The following is a 16,750-nucleotide window of genomic DNA, read 5'->3' on the forward strand; positions in this document are numbered from 1 at the left end:
AAAGTGCTTTGGGAACAAATAGTTCTTTTAAAGAAAGAACTACCAAAAACTCACGTGATACACTCACTGAGTCATCAGTGTGATGGCGTTCACGTTGCAGGGAATTCATTGGCTGAGACAGCCACAGCGGTAGCAACTAAACCGGCTTCCGTAGCTACAGAAAAGCGTTCAGTAAAATACATTGACGGTGAAACAGTGCTGGCGGTGAAAACGTCATCAAAAGGCGACTGCTCAGCGCTACCGATCAGTTATCCACTCAATTATACATACATAATCGATGCAAACTCCGTTCCTTTTGCTCGAATCCCTGGAGTGGGGGATAGAGTGATTCCAAACACGGACAGGAGAAGCTTGTTAATAGCAGACGCACATATGGGTGAGGGTCTTAGACACCTTAAGATTAAAGATTCTCTGGAAGAATTGCAATCAGTGTACTGGTGGCCAGGCATGAGCCTGGATCATCACATTTTTGCAAAAAACTGCCCAGACTGCAATAGAGATCGCAGTGGCGACCGAGACGGCGTGCTACCATGGCGTTTCGCTCCAGATTGGATTAAACAATAGACATAAAATACCCATTATGAATAAGCGTCGTATTAACATGTAAAGACTATTTTTTCACTTATAATGTAGACCCCAGCGCTCGGCTGACGTCTGGACTGTTATAAAAAGATTTGCGAGTCTATAATGGCATATACGCTATGAGCATGCTACGTTCTGACCAATATTTTTTTCCATTAGCCATCAAGCCTATGGGGAAGCATGGCCAAATGAGCATTGCTTAGCGGGACTCTTATCACTTCCTTCCTGAGGGATACGGGATGGTGTAAAGAAAAAAACCAAGGCTTAGAGCAATCTATAACAGAAAAGGTATTAGGTTCGGGAGCTGGGTGGGTCAAACATTTAATAAGTGTCCAACATAGTCTAAACAACCTGCCAAGAAATTCTCTGAAAGGATTCAGTCCGTAAGAACTATTGTTCGGGACTAGAATGTTTATCCAAGATCTTGATAGTCAGACTTCAGTGGTTAAAGATAAATGCTTTGATATCGAAGATCGTTTGGCTATTTTACAGGACTTAAATGAAACAAGAAAAGACCTGAGCAACATAAAATTGAAACAGCAGCCAACGACCACTGAAGAGAAACCGCCTGTCCCAGCAAGGCCTGTCTGGATTCCAAAAGTCGGGGATCTAGTCAGAGAGAAGATCGCGGTAAAGAAGGAATTTGGGCCTTCTTACAGAAAAGCAGTTCCTGTCTTGTCTGTCAACGGGACGAGATCAGTAGTACTACCGCCCCTTGCTGGTAAAAAGGAGAACCGAGTTGTATCTATCGACCTGGTAAAACCACAATCATGTGGCCGATAACAAATAGTAGGCCAAGTGGACTCCCAAGAAGTAGTAGAACACCAAAGTTTGCTACAAATACAGAGGTTCAAACTGAGAGACTAATCACATTCGAAAACTCTACAGAAAATCAACAAGGACTATGCAATAAAGCAATAGAACTTAAACCTCTTAAAACCCAAATAAAAACATTTAGCCAAGACACACCGACCTACAATGAAGTAACAGATGACTATGCTGATGAAATAAAGCAAACTCCAAAAGCAAAAAGTAATCCAGAAGCAATTGGAACAATTGATAGAACAGCATCCGGCTACTTCATCAACTTCGATGATTTCTCTGAAGATCTGAGTGAATCTGAGAAACAGCCATCAACAAAAACTTTTAAAGATAAAGCAAAGGAACTTTTTCAACAACTGAAAGCAACTTATCTGATTTCTCCATGGATTGAAATTTGGGTGGCATTAGGTGCATTTGTCCTCATACTTTGGCTCATCATGGTACTATGCTTGGGACATTTCATTGAGGGAAAATATGCTAAAATGGACACAGCAAGCCAGAAAATCAACTTGGTCCTTAAACCACACACATCTTCACACGTCGAGAAAAGAGAACTTTCTTCAGTCAACTTCACAGCCAATCCTATATCCGGTGGTGTAGCATGGGACAATACTGATTATGAAATCTATGGCCCGGTTGAAATCCTGAGGTATCCACACCAATTCAAGATCTCATTAAGTGACTTTGTAAAATCAAGCTCTTTTTCAGATGATTGGGACTTTGAAAGTATTAATGATATGATGTCTGACCTAGTGATGTCTGCTAAATTTACAGAACATGATTATTTACAGGGTTCGTCTAATTATGATCTGATGTTCTGCTACAACCACTATGGTAACCATTACCTACATAAATCTGCACAACCTAGAAATGTTTTAAGTTATAACCAATGGGAACATTGTGCTACTCCACCAAAAGGTAGTTCGAAAACATTTTATGATAAATATTCATATTTTTCAGGGTTTAATACAAGTAATGCAGAAACATTCTATTTCAAATTATCAAATAAGACAGGAGTAAAGACCATGCTTACAAACACAAAATTGATATGTTCAGATTCATTTTTTGAACAAATGAATACATTTGGCTTTGAATTCTGGAACTATAACATTGAAGCAAAAACTATTTGGGGTACAAAAGATTGGCAAGTACAGGGTATAGAATCACTGTTTAGAGCCTGCATGATCCCAGAACAAATTATATTTTTGAATGATACTATTCAACAAACTACCTGTCTTGGCCTAGCCAAAATCAAAGATTTAAACAAACCGTCTATTCCAAAGCCATCAACAAACAGTAATAGCTCTACAGATGTTGAGATAGACGTAAACCATATTTTAAACCAAAACAGAACACATCCTGAATGGAAACAATGGTTGATCTGGCCCACGTATACAAACAACTGTCAAGACAGATTCCTGAACAAAATACAGGGGTTCACACTGACCAGGCCAGACCCTAGATATTCCCAAAGACAACATCCAGGGATAATAACCACTTACAGTGTGGGCAAGCTCTGCCTTCAATGGCTACAAACGTCCACACTGGCAGAAATTAAGCAACACCTAACTTTACTTAAAGAGGGTGCTGACTTGCGTGATTTCATCATGGCACCACGCAAACAGCGTCAAAAACGTTTCATAGCGGCCTCTATATATGCAGCTTATAACGAAGCCTGGAAAGAAACTCAAATTGAGACAGCAGAGAAAATACGGGAAATTGACCGTATTAATTTGGAAAACTCACTTTCTGTTGTGGACAATGGGTTAATGACTCTGTCTTCCAGAATATATTCTCTGGACAGCATTGTGTCGTCAGCAATCGATGTAATATCGCAGGACTTACTGATGTTGCAACACGGTCAGTCCCAATTGGGCTCTATTGTACAGCTTGGCTGGACGTTACAAAATCTGCGTTCAGGCTATGTGCCTTGGCGTTTAATCAACACAACGTCATTATTTAATATCTTTAACCTTACTGATAAACAAATCAGTATGGCACAGAAGGGTGCTGATTATACAATCCTGAGCATTGAGAAACTTGAGAGATTACCATTAACAATGTCAGAACGACCTGTCATTGAATGGATAATACATGGGATAATTAATATTCCGATAACAACTTTCCGGTTTCAATACTGCCAAAAATATATACAGGCAGGCCAGTATGAAAGGTTGGGTAAAGGGTACATTAAGTCAACATGGAACTTACCCTATACACACGCATATGTCAGTAATAAAGGCCAGAGTGTGTTTCTTAGTGGCAATAACTGTGCGAGGTCACTAAGCGGTACACTCCTGTGTCAGGGTATTAATTTGCATGGAGCCTGTGAAGGGACTTCAAACAACCTTTCATGTCATCAGCTAGGCACACCTGCAACACAAATAGAACCATTCTTTAGGAGACTCTCTAACGGGAGTTAAATTCTAATAGTAGATCGCAGATGTTGTAGTTTGCTGCCCGGAAAACCTTATCTCATAACTGTGACTACGAAGGTCATGTGCTGTAAACGAACGTTGTTCCCTAACGACATTCCAGACAGGGAGGCAAGGTTATGGCCCAGCTTGAAAATTAGTTCTATTCGAATTGATACTTTAAGCAGAATGAAGACAGTGCTCCTACAGACGCCGACCCGGTTAACGTCATCAAAAGAAACGTATGATCTCCAAGTTGCAAGGACAACGGCAGAGATTCATTCACTGTTATCAACCAATTCCCCCATACATTTCGCAGAAATACTGAACGAAATCTTAAATATTTCTGATACCAGTGGTGTCTCAAGTGTATTTAAGACAGTGTTTTCAGGAGCTTTGACCCCATTCAAAGCCATCCTGGGTATTTTTCCTGATTTTGTCCATTCCATCTTTGGCGGACTTCCTCTCCTTTTGGGACTAGTGGCAGGCATACTATTTTTGATCCTGTTACTTCGCTATGGCAAACCATGTCACAAACAAGACACCAGCGACAATGGAAGAAACGATCCTAGCCATACGCTACAGGGACCGCATAACTAAAGTCCTTGGACTAGCCCGGCTAAGAGACCTGAACATGACTTGGTTTCTATCTTTTAGACCCTTGTGGCAACGTTGTGTTATGCCTGTATTAAGGTGCTTGCTATGCGGCGAAGAATGCGTGTTGGACACCTGTCTGACACTACAATCGGATGTGCCAATGGACGCGGATACATTGTTGGGTCCGGTAACGGCTCATGCATTGTGCTGTCCCCAGCGGCTACCAATCCTGATGACGGCATTCGTGGAGACTTCACCACTACGATTGAGGGGTAGTGAAGTACAAGATGAAAGCAGCATCGATCAGGTACGACCTTCTGTCAGCTATGCTGATCAAACCATCAATGAAGGCAATCATGCTCACGAATGCAAGGTAACAACTTTTTCCGAGTTAATGGAACTTTCGCAAGAAGCAGTTGACAGTTTTTTCGAAAGTCTCAATGATATGATGTTTTCACCAGAGCAGAAAGAATGACTTTGAGCAAACTAGCACGCGGCGTTCCCCACACCATGAATTTGGCCTTCAACTTTGAAAATAAAGCGATATGAAATATTTTTTCTCACCAGTTTTTACAGACAGCGGGAACCCTTTTCCTATCCAAAAATATTTACTACTTTTTGGGACACTTATCTTCTGCTTAAGGTAGACCTATTCTTAGAGAACTAAATTTCTATTATTAGATACTCTAGAGACTTTAGCTACCCACTAGCATGTTCTTAAGTAATTTATGCTTTGTGATGGAATGGTCTCGCATTTTTTCTTCTGTACTAGGAGCCATTTCATGTGTAATTTTCGCTTTTATTCATGCTAATTTAGAAATATGCGTAACATATTTTGCATTATTATACTGCTTGTCTGCATATAGTAACTATACTCATCTTTTCGTGTATTTCACATTTCCAGTTTTTGAAATACATATGATTGTATTTTGGTGGTGGTACGGTATACACATGCACTACTAGTTTTTTACTATGCCTAGATTTGTAAATATGGACATAGATTACGTGGAGTGGGTGTGATGTATTTCCTATGGGTACTGTATTGATCCCCCTATTCCTGACCCTTGTCTGGTTAATAGTTAACTAGCTGCCATTCTACAAGCGCAAAAACCCGTTATCTGATTAGCCACACCACGGCACAGAAGCGCGTTATCTGATTAGGTCATAGCGTAGTTAGAAGCACCAGTTGAGTATGATTAGTCAATGTATATATGTATGTATCTATTTTATCCATTTTAAAGTATCATATGGCTCAGAAACCATATCAATGCTTTTACAGTATTATTTTATAATTCTGTTTTTACTGTATGCACTTTACCTAACTATAAGTATTGCAATAATAGCAATCCATTTTCTCTTGTACGAGAAAAGAGACTGATCAATAAATAACATCTTTTATTGAACACGCCCGTCTCTTCCTTTTCTCTACAATCTGGTGAAACTAAGAATGCACTGAACTGACTGAGTAAAATAAGTTGTCTTTTGTTTTCACACGACTCTAGAGATACACTCTTGATTAGGGGAGAGCAAAGTTGTCATGTTCTATGGTTGTCAGAAACTAAATCCCTTCTTGTCTATCCAGGGAGGTTAACATCCTCCTTGTCTATTCGAGAAAGTTTCTAGTGAACTCTGAGCTAGCTGGCAAACACAAAACTTTAAGTCTAATATCGTCAGTAGAAGACCTAGTTAACCTCTGCCCTAGGTCTATACTATTGAAGGTATTATTCCAATGCGCGGAGCCTTTTGGGATAATAGGAACTACACTACAGTACTACTATCCTCTTAGTTGACCAGATCAGATGCAAGTGATGTTAATTTGTTTCCCCGACATAATTTTAGAATGAGTACAAAGAAATCAAATATTTCCCAAAAAACAATCATCCATGTTGTGTTTCTTTATTTCATGATCACCAGCAGCAACTCCCAGGGGCAAGGCGACGGCGGCGACAGAGACTCCGGTGGCAGAAGTTGGACAGGAGCAGCCCTTCCAGGCTCCTCTGCTGGCCCCAGTAAGTTGTCTTATTGTTATCTTAATACTTATACTTCCCTAACTTTTACAGCCCCTATTTATTATAAACTGGTTCCTAATAATTCCATGTTTTACAAAATAGCCTTGGATCTTCTTCTAATGTAGACTACCTTCTACATTCTTATCCTGCCTCTACCATCACTCTCTGTGCTACTACTATTTACAATTATGAGTCGGTCTGTGTAGGTAGCTAAGCTTGCCCATTCGGCAAACGGTGTGAAACAAAACTCTGACACAGCAATAGCTCTAGGCACTGAGTGTAGTCCTCTGGGTTGCCCTTGCTGTCTATTCCAGTCTTCTTAATGTAAGTGCTTTGACAATTTGCAACAACAAAATGTAATTGTTTACACCAAGTAAAAGGTAGCAGTGTCCTTTTTAATTTGAGAGGAGCACATCCCATACCGCTAGTGGTTCAGGAACTATTCTGCACACAAAGAAGTATGGACAAGATGATATGTGCAGTTCGTCTTTCGACATACCTCAGTCCGAACAGAAGTTGAACCCCCAATCCCCTGACCGACTATCTAGAATGTCTGACCAATGATTTTTACGACCCAGAAGAACAGAAGAAGACTACCTCCCAGTCCTATCGGAGTCACTGAAACATGACTGCCAAGTGCAGTAGTTCAAACCTTTCCGCTCACTCACTCGTAAACAAAAACCGCACAGTGTTTGTTAGTTTTAAAGTTTTATTTTCAATTAAGAAATTAAAACACAGTACTGCTGGTGATGACTTACTAGTAGTTGGAGAATTGTCTGGCAGAAGGGCAATGGAATCTTCTTTCTGTAATAGGAAAAATGGTGCCCGTTAAGCAAGCATTCATCAGTTGTCATAAGAACAAGTGTAGCATTTAATGGAATAAGCATATAGAAGGTTAACACCCTCCCCAAAACCGTTACTTTTTTTCAATCCCAGTAATAAAAAAATGTGTTATGTAACATTTTCTTCCGTTACGAGACAAAATAGGGGGTTGTGTATGGCATCTGAAAATATGACATGTTTTTCCTAGACGTCACAACATCTGACGCGGCACAGATGACAACCAGTGCCGGGGCCAGCAGTGCGGAGGGGTCCACTCAGGATGGGGCGGCGCCAACAGGAGGAGCTGGGGGGGAAGACTCAGCAAATTGTTTTGAGTAGCCTCGCAAAGGAGTGTATGATGTACTGTACAGTAGTACACAGTACACTAGTATAAGTACACTGTACTGTCAAGAACATTTACTAATTTAGAACTACTTTTTGGACTATCACGTAGAAGACAGTCAACCTTGACTTTTAATAGCATTAGCTGCGGTACTTCTCTGGTAACCAATGGCCCCCTCTATTTCACTTCAACTCAGCTGGCAAATTTTCATTGTGATTTGTGAAGCCAAGTCATATCAGATGAAGTTTAGGGATGTGAAGAACGAAAAGTTAAAGAAGGGTGAAACGAAGGACGAGCGAGTCTTAATATTTATGACTGTAAAGAATGGTTTTGTTGAATGCAATTCAACATAAGAAGACAGCGCTTTCCAAAATATAATGAAAAGGGTGTTAGTTGGTTTTTGACAAAAATAAATTTTGGTACATTTGAGACATCAAGAAGAATCACAGACGTACTTTCGAAGCCTGGATGTTATCTTCTTTATCCTCCTCGTCGATAGCAGAGGTGTATGATGTAGTAGAGCAGACGCTGAGTGGAAGAAGTATGGCCAGTGGCAGTGCCACCCCTATAGAAAAGTAAGACATTCAGATCCCCACTTGCATGTACTGCTTAAAGTACTGCGAGTCTGCATCATCATGGCCTGTGTCTGTATTTCTTGGGTGAAAGCAGAGTGAGCTGCCATTATGGAGGCGAGCACAAGTTCACGTACCAGTGATTTCTTTTGCAACCCAAGAGAAAAAAAAGTAAAAAATGGCCTTTTTTTAGTACTCTCTGACTATGTATGTAGTAGTGAGTCCCCCATAGTGCTGCTAGTGGAATTACTGAAACTCCCAGTAATGTCACAGGCTTACAAAGACAGCGGAAAGATACATGCCAAAATGTTATACTGTTACAACAGGTATCTGTGCACACGTCGCCTTTTACAGAGTAAATGCTGTAGGTAATCAAACAACACAACCAATAGACAAACAATGTGGAAGTAGTCTTGATAGACATTTTTCTTCAATTCAGATTTTATCCACCACGCCCAGCCAACACGTGTTTCGTCAGGGCTAGTAGCCCACGACTTCATCAGGGCTCCCGCGGGCAGCGGTTCCAAAGCTATTGCCACAATGGCTAGGTGCTCTCAACCGCTTCCAATTCCGACCCGGCTACCGGGTACTGTGGAAGTTCTCGCTGATTCGTCTCAGCCGTCTCAGCTTTACAGCGTCTCCGCGTGTAAACTGTAAATGACTTCCGCATTTACACGCGGAGACGCTGGAAAGCAGTACGTCTTAACCTGCCGCTCACACGGATACTCCTATGGTGTGTCGCATCTTTGGTATTAACCATCACACGGACGGCTGAGACGAATCAGCTAGAACCTCGACAGTACCCGGTAGCCGGGTCGGAATTAGAACCGGCTGAGAGCACCTAGCCATTGTGGCAATAGCTTTGGAACCGCTGCCCGCGGGAGTCCTGATGAAGTCGCGGGCTACTAGCCCTGACGAAACACGTGTTGGCTGGGCGTGGTGGATAAAATCTGAATTGAAGAAAAACTTCTATCAAGACTACTTCCACATTGTTTGTCTGGTTGTGTTGTTTGATTACCAACAGCATTTACTCTGTAAAAGGCGACGTGTGCACAGATACCTGCTGTATCAATTATGTTTGGATCTTGGTCCTAATTGGAGGTTTAGGTTCTTCCTCCTATCTGGGGCACCATCAAAATAGTGGTTAGAAATTATAAATAACGTCACATACGGGAGGCGCCAGTTGTGGAACGACAATAAAAAAAAAACTGGTCCTTTATCTTAAAAATTTTATACTGCGTTTGCTACTTGCTGGTGTTACTGATGCTGGTGTTACTGAGTGTCAACTTTCTGTTGAATTATTTTGACTTTATGTTAAAGACTATTGGCTACAGTATTTTTCTTTCTTTTTTCATAGATGCTACTCCCAAAAAGCTCACCCGTAAGGAGATGGCTGTCCGGGCCAGGGCCCGTAAGCTGGAGGCTATTTGTGTCGAGTATCGACGGTTGTGGGATCGGGAGCATGAGGAGGAAACTACAACAACCTCCTCCACTGCCCCCGGGTCCACCAGCCACAAGCCTCCAGCCAAACGGAGCTGTGGCCCGACAGCCTCCCGCCGCCGCCGCACAGCAGCAAAAACAACAGCTGCCCCCCCCCGAGCCTGGATGGTACGCCAGCGCCGCCTCCGAAAGCGAGTGGACTACCTGGAGCGCCAGGTCCGGGACCTCCGCAAAGAGCTGCGGGACGTGCAGCACCAGCTCTCTAAATTCCACCGGAGGAAGTGACTGTCCCTTGTCCCTTTTTTAAAGACTGTTGGGGGGTGGGAATTGGGTTTTTGGGAAAGGGTACTTTTTGATTTTTGGACATTGGTTTGGTTAGGGAGGGGGGTGAGTTGGGGTAATTCTATTTTTGTGACGACAACAACATCCATAATTTATATTTCTCAATAATTATATTTTTCATTCAAAAACACAGTATATGCGCTCATATTATTTTGTGTGGGGGTTGGCGGTGGTTACTGGACGTTTGGTTTTTCAAACTTACCAGCATGAATGAAACATCTTGTCCTAAATGTACCAAAATGTAAGTAACCGAGTTAGTCAATTCAGTAGCCCTACTACTGTACTTTACTAGTAGTACTGTTAGTCTCTGCTCTCCTCCAAACTTAGTCCTAGCCCATTATTCTACTACCTCCCCAATATGCTTATCTTACCTGTGATTTGCGAATCACGGTTGGTGAATAAGGTTGGTTGTTGGAGGAGGAGCTTGGCGGGCATCCGTGATGGCCGCGTGAGCACAGCGCTCTCCGGACCCCCGCCACTCCCGGCATGATATCCTGAACATATCCTGATTAATTACGAGGACTCTTGTAGAGGAACCTGGGCTGATCTTAATGCCGTTTTTGGATCTCGAATTGGGCCAGGGGCACCGAAGATACGTCGACTCGAACTTTCGGGGCCCGCCCTGGTGGTGCGCCCGGGTCTTGGTGAGGCTCTGTTGCCGTGTCTGAGTTGAACAACAGCGGCAGGGGGATTCGACTTGTGGGTCCCCCTCATAACTTTCGGTTTCGATTTTGCCTCAGACTACGTCTTCCGGCAGAGGTGTCTGGCCGTTGTTGGGTCCAGCGGCGCGAGGTTGCTGTTGCGCCTTTTGCCTGCTTCGCATCCCTCCAGACTGGTTCACACCTCGATGTGCCCTCGCTGCTGATTTTTGGCTCCGGCGCCCTGTTCCCCTGCGGCCATTTTCACCAGGTCGCGTGGGTCCCTCGGGGACGCGGTCTCCATCATGGCTGGCAGAGGGGACCAAGAGAGGCGGAAGACCAAGACGCCCCTTCGCGGGGGCCCGGTCCAGTCTAACATCATGGACCGGTACACACAATCGAAGGGGTCCCCTGGAGCCGCCTTGCCTGGCCCGAGTGCAGTGAAGGACTGAGCTATTTAAGACCCAGCGGTGCCAGGGAACAACACCTATAACCTTCGTGGGATACCTGTTTCGGCGCACAAGTGACAGAGACACGGGAGGCTTCCTTCGGCGTCAAAGATCAGAGTTTATTACTGCAGGGAGGCAAAAGTCACTAGAAGTACAACAGCGTGTAGGTTCTACGAGTCTGCTTCAACTTGCATATGTGAGTCGCTCTCTTTTATACAGGATTTTGCCATTGCACAACATGTGAACAAAAGGTTACAACCCAGTTCCCACAATAAACTTCAAAAAGGGTCGCTTTCATGCTTTCAGAACTCCGGAACATAATCACAGTAACATTACCAGTCCCCAACTGTAAAAGCACATCTTCCCATCGTTAGGCACATTCCACTTGAGTTGTAAATGAGCAAGAGTAAAGAGACAAGAACAGCTGCTAGGAAGTCAGGCACGGATAAAGAAAAGAGTGTGGGGGTAGTATTGAAAACATGATCATAGGATCAAAGAGCTTGATCCCAGCGCATACACGGCTGAAACAATAGGCCGCTATGGCACGATTACCCTCAAGCTGAGCCATTTGCCTCTGCAGTGTCATTCCTCCTGTCATAAAGGAGCATGAAAGGAATATGCGTCTTCCGTATGTCTTGGGAACTAAAGGTTCATGGTGCGGACACTTGCCTGTTCACTGACTACGTGAGGGCAAGGAACAAAATGGATGCCGTATCTAAAATGGAACCCACGGGTTCAGATGTAGAAACACGTGAATAAGGCGAACCAAGCCAGGTAGTGTAGTGAAAACGCGTACACTTACCGAGCTCGCCATTTACGGTTCGTAGATACCACATTCGTCCATATTCGGCAATGCCCAAAACACCGTAACGATTTTCACGGAACCTCAGACGCTCCTTTTGCCCTCATGTAGGCAAGCACTAGTCGAAATCAGAATCGATCTCGATATTCATCAGATCGTTCAGGTGTTGCTGGAACATTATTCTATCCATCAATGCCTCTCTGGAAACAGTCGGCCTTCTTATACACGTTGTAGCACAAAGGCCACATAAGGCAGGACCACACTGTACACAAAGACAACACGTGAACAGGAACGTCACAACAACCCCTATAATTATCAGAATCTTCCAACCCCAGGTCGACATCAGGCCCCAAAACCATCCTAGAAGCTTCCAATCTCCCTCGTCCACGTGTATGGACTCCGAGATTTTGTGCAACTTGGAGATGGCTTGATAAACCGTTGGAGCGTTATCAGGTATGAATATGCAGCAACTCGAATGGATGACCTTACACACACCTCCTCTATCTGCTAGAACAATGTCGAGAACCATACGGTTCTGTAACGTCATAAGCCTATCCGCTTGGAGCTCTGCGGTCAAATTACCAAGGGCACTTGCGGTTATGTTAGCAGTTGACTCTACTACACGGGTTAACTGTCTCAGATTTCTGCTATTAACCATAGGGCCCCAAAACGGTAGGAAACCCTTAAAGAAGTCTCCTGCTTCTTGACCGGCAGTATCTTCTTTGCTAATAACACCTCTCTCAACTCTGGCTCTGTGATAATCTGAGGCAACAGTGAAGGTCGGAGGCAAGAGATTTGCAATATAGCAGATACCCGAGAAATCATGAGGTAACCACGTATATGCTTGATCATAACATACAAAATAGGTACCCTTGGCAGTTAAGAAGACAGGGGAAGAGAGCATTGGTAGAACATAATTATCCACACAAGCGCTCTTCCCAAGCTGGGCTCTTGGATTTCGGCCACGACCTTGCAGACAAAAGTGGCCTAGGTGAGGTACAATCCAGATTGGAGATGAGCTTTTAAGCTGCCTATCACCCACTGATATACTATACTCAGCCTCACTAAGGTACTTATAGGCCTGCACTTCCTCCTCTGGGATAAGTGAGGTATCGAAAATGTCTCTATCTAGATCAGCAATCGCCGTCGCCAGAGGTTTATGGTATGGACCAGGACCAGAGCTTGCTGAGCGTGGCTCTCGGTGGGGGTAGGAATCTAGTGCACTATGGAACATGATTTGGAATGCCCGAACTGACCCTTGGGGACTGTACGGAAGCACAAAATACGGGATACCCCTGTCCATGGTGTGTGGCATTAGTCCACACACCCAACAATTTGTAGTATTTACCACCATCTGATGCTGGTGCAAAAGTTGCACAAAAGAATTGTTTCTAAATTCCGCACGTCTGACTTGCTCATGTTGGGGCAGTATGTGAAAAGAATGTGGAGAAACAGTAGAGACGAAATTTAGATCATAAGAAAGAGAGGTGGGTAAGGCAGAAGGCAGTAATGATTGAAAACCATAATATACTCCACCCACCAGCAACATGGAAACAGTTAGGAACAACATGAAAACCTGTAGCAAGAAACATTTTGTACGCAACACCTTATCTAATGCAGATCTTTGCGCCGGCATTTTCTCTCTTTTCGACAGCTTAGAAAATTCCATCCTCTAACGACCGTCCGCGACGTTCTTGACGCACTTCGTTCTGTGTAGCGATCATCAATTCCCAGGAGTTCCCAGAAATTGACAAAAGAAACCGACCTAGTGTTGATAACTGCTAACCAGAAGAAAGTACCCGCACGGCCCTACGGCCAACCCGGATGATAGGTTCTAGATAAATTGAACATTCAATTTATTATAAGGTTCTCGGCTGCACGAAAAAGGAAAAAGGTACACCATATAAAATGTCCACAATGTTCAGAGTTACTGCGGGATCCAAAAATAAAAAATTATTTTTATTAGTCTTTTGTGCGTGGGCGAAAAAAGTATCGGCTGCTCCCAGGGCGTGTCTGATCTTCAAACAGTGAATTGGATGGAAAATGAGTGTTCGATTGTTCAGACAATTGTTCAGCACTTGAAGTTTTCAAAGTAGAGGGATAGGAAATTGTTTGGGGGGAATCAACAAGGGTGTCAGATATGGGCTGAGCTTCGCTGAACGGGACAAAACGTTGTGGGGCGTCGGTCTCGGACGAGGAAAAACCCTTTATTATCCAAGTATCCGCCGGCAAAGGAAGCGGGACTTTCTTGGTGTGCGTGGCATGCACCCAATGCTTCCGTCCCTCCAGCCGAACCGCCGTCCTTGTTGCCAGTAGCACCTGGAAGGGTCCCACAAACCTCGGCTCAAGGTTTCGTTTTCGTCCGAAGTTACGGGTGAGGACCCAGTCCCCTGGTTGCAGCCGATGACCAGGACCCTCTGTCTGTGACGGCAGGGCCTCAAAGACCTGTTGATGAATCAAACTCAATTTAGCAGTCAGATCATGGAGATAATCAATCAGCATGGGATATTCAATTCTATCACGTTCTTTAGGTCTCGGGACTCCCCAAATATTAGCAGGACGGCCGAACACAATCTCATATGGGCTAAGCCCTACTCGAGAGTGCACAGTTGCCCTGGTCGATAAGAGAGCTAGAGGCAAAGCATCTGGCCATGATAAACCAGTTGTTGCCTGAATTTTTGCAAGTTTCAGTTTCAGGGTGCCATTGTATCCTTCCACCAAACCCGCTGACTGAGGATGATTAGCACTATGAAATTTCTGCACTATACCTAAGCCACGACACACACTCTTCATCACACTTCCCACAAACTCACTTCCGTTGTCCGACCATACAGTCCGAGGCATGCCGTATCTGGGGAAATACTCTTTGAGCAGAATTTTTGCTGTGGATAGGGCAGTGTTATCCTTAAGGGGGTAAGCCTCAATCCATCTGGAGAAGGCACATACTACAACCAAAACATATTTCAAATTGTTGCATCTCTCCATATGGATGAAGTCCAACTGGATAACTTCGAAAGGGCATGTAGGAGGGGCAAAATGACCAGGTGGAGTGGGAGTGCCCTTACCGGGATTATACATCAAACACACCATACAATTCTTAACCACTCTCTCTGCACATTTAGTGATACCATCATTCTTCCATACAGGAGACAACAACTTGCATATGCCTTTTGCGCTTTTGTGTGCTGGACCATGAGCCATTGTAACAACAGCGAGCACATATGCATCCGGTAACATCCATCTCTGCTTTTCTGACAAATCAACCCAACATCCATTTTCATCCAACTTCCCTGTGCTCTCTTTCCATTTAGTCTTTTCCGTCTCAGTGGCCTCATTCTGTATTCCCTTCACACTTTCAACTGTGTCTTCACACATACTAGTCTCCGTTGGCCATCTCACTGAACTCGTAACATACATTCGATTTGTCAGATCTTTAGCTGTCTCCTTAGCAATCTCGTCCGCAAACGCATTACCACGACCAACATCATACGTCACTTTCCGATGCGCACTACATTTGATTATTGCCACCTGTTTAGGCAATGTAAGTGCATCTAGAAGGTCGTTCACAAGCTGACCATGCTGAATCTTCGTGCCATGCGACGTTAAGAATCCTCTTTCTCTCCACAATCGCCCAAAACTGTGTGCCACACCAAAAGCATACTGGCTGTCGGTAAACACATTCACCCGTTTTCCTCTGGACAACACACACGCTCTTGTCAATGCGATCAGCTCAGCAGCCTGAGCCGAATTCTGACTCAATCTTGCAGTTTCTACAACCGTACTCAATGTCACTACAGCATACGCAGTCGTCACATCACCATTCGGCAACTTAAAACAGGAACCATCCACATACAAAGTACCATCGGGATATACCAATGGAGTATCTTTCAGGTCAATACGACCCTTTGTTTCCTCCTCAGTTCTCAGATAACAGTCATGTGGTGCTTCCCCACTTGACTCCATGTTGATTGGCAACAATGTTGCTGGGTTCAACACATTACATCGTTTGATGCGTATGTGACTAGCCAGTAACGTCAACTCATACCCAGACAACCTTGCGCTCGTCAAATATTGAGTTTTCGTTCGGTTCAAGAGAGTGTCAACTGCATGCGGAACCATCACCGTAAGCATATTATCCATGACCAGACCTGCGGACTGTCGAAGGGACGCCGCGGCTGCCGCTGTTGCTCTTAAGCAACTCGGCAAAGCTCTGGCTACTGGGTCTAAGGTCGAAGAAAAATATGCGCATGGGCGCTGTTTGTCACCAAATTGTTGCGCCAGAACACTCAACGCACAACCATCCCTTTCGTGAACGTACAGTGTAAACGGCTTACCGTAATCAGGAGTACCTAACACAGGAGCCGAACACAACGCATCACGTAATTCAGAGAAACTTTTCTGACACTCTTCAGTCCATGGCAAAGGAGTCGGAACATCCTTGCACGTGAGGGCTAACAATGGTTTCGCCAATAGTGAAAAATTTGGGATCCATTGTCTGCAGTATGACTTAATACCTAGAAAGGCACGTACATCTCTCTGAGTTTTAGGCACAGTCATTCGAGAAATCGCTGCAATTCTCTCTGGGGTCAACCTTCTCCCTTCTTTTGATAATAAGTGACCTAAGTAGGTTACTTCTTGGCAACAATATTGCAGCTTGGAAGGTGACACCTTGTGGTGTAAGTCATGTAGGTAGCGCAATAGTGATACTGTAGCCGTTTTGCAAAGAGCCTCCGTATCAGCTGCCACTAGTAGGTCATCAACGTATTGAATCAAAGCCGCACCCATCGGTAACACAAATGCATCCAGTTGGCTTTTGAGTGCCTGGCTATAGATCGACGGACTTTCACAATAGCCTTGTGGTGCGCGTTTTAGTCTGAAACTGCGACCACCTAATGAAAATCCGAATAGGTCTCTGCTT

At 44.0% G+C, this 16,750-nt stretch overlaps 1 long non-coding RNA gene across 1 annotated transcript in view; it reads right to left on the bottom strand.

Annotated features, from left to right (window-relative positions):
• Positions 1–7,156: 7,156 nt before the first annotated feature.
• The window catches only part of LOC144761185 (uncharacterized), a 214,198-nt gene continuing 204,604 nt past the window's right edge, over positions 7,157–16,750 (bottom strand). The window contains exon 3 of the long non-coding RNA XR_013595612.1: positions 7,157–7,228. This is a non-coding gene — a long non-coding RNA (uncharacterized LOC144761185). The remainder of the gene's footprint in view (positions 7,229–16,750) is intronic.

The sequence above is a fragment of the Lissotriton helveticus genome, chromosome 6 (assembly GCF_964261635.1).
Source record: "Lissotriton helveticus chromosome 6, aLisHel1.1, whole genome shotgun sequence".
Classification (NCBI taxonomy): domain Eukaryota; kingdom Metazoa; phylum Chordata; class Amphibia; order Caudata; family Salamandridae; genus Lissotriton; species Lissotriton helveticus.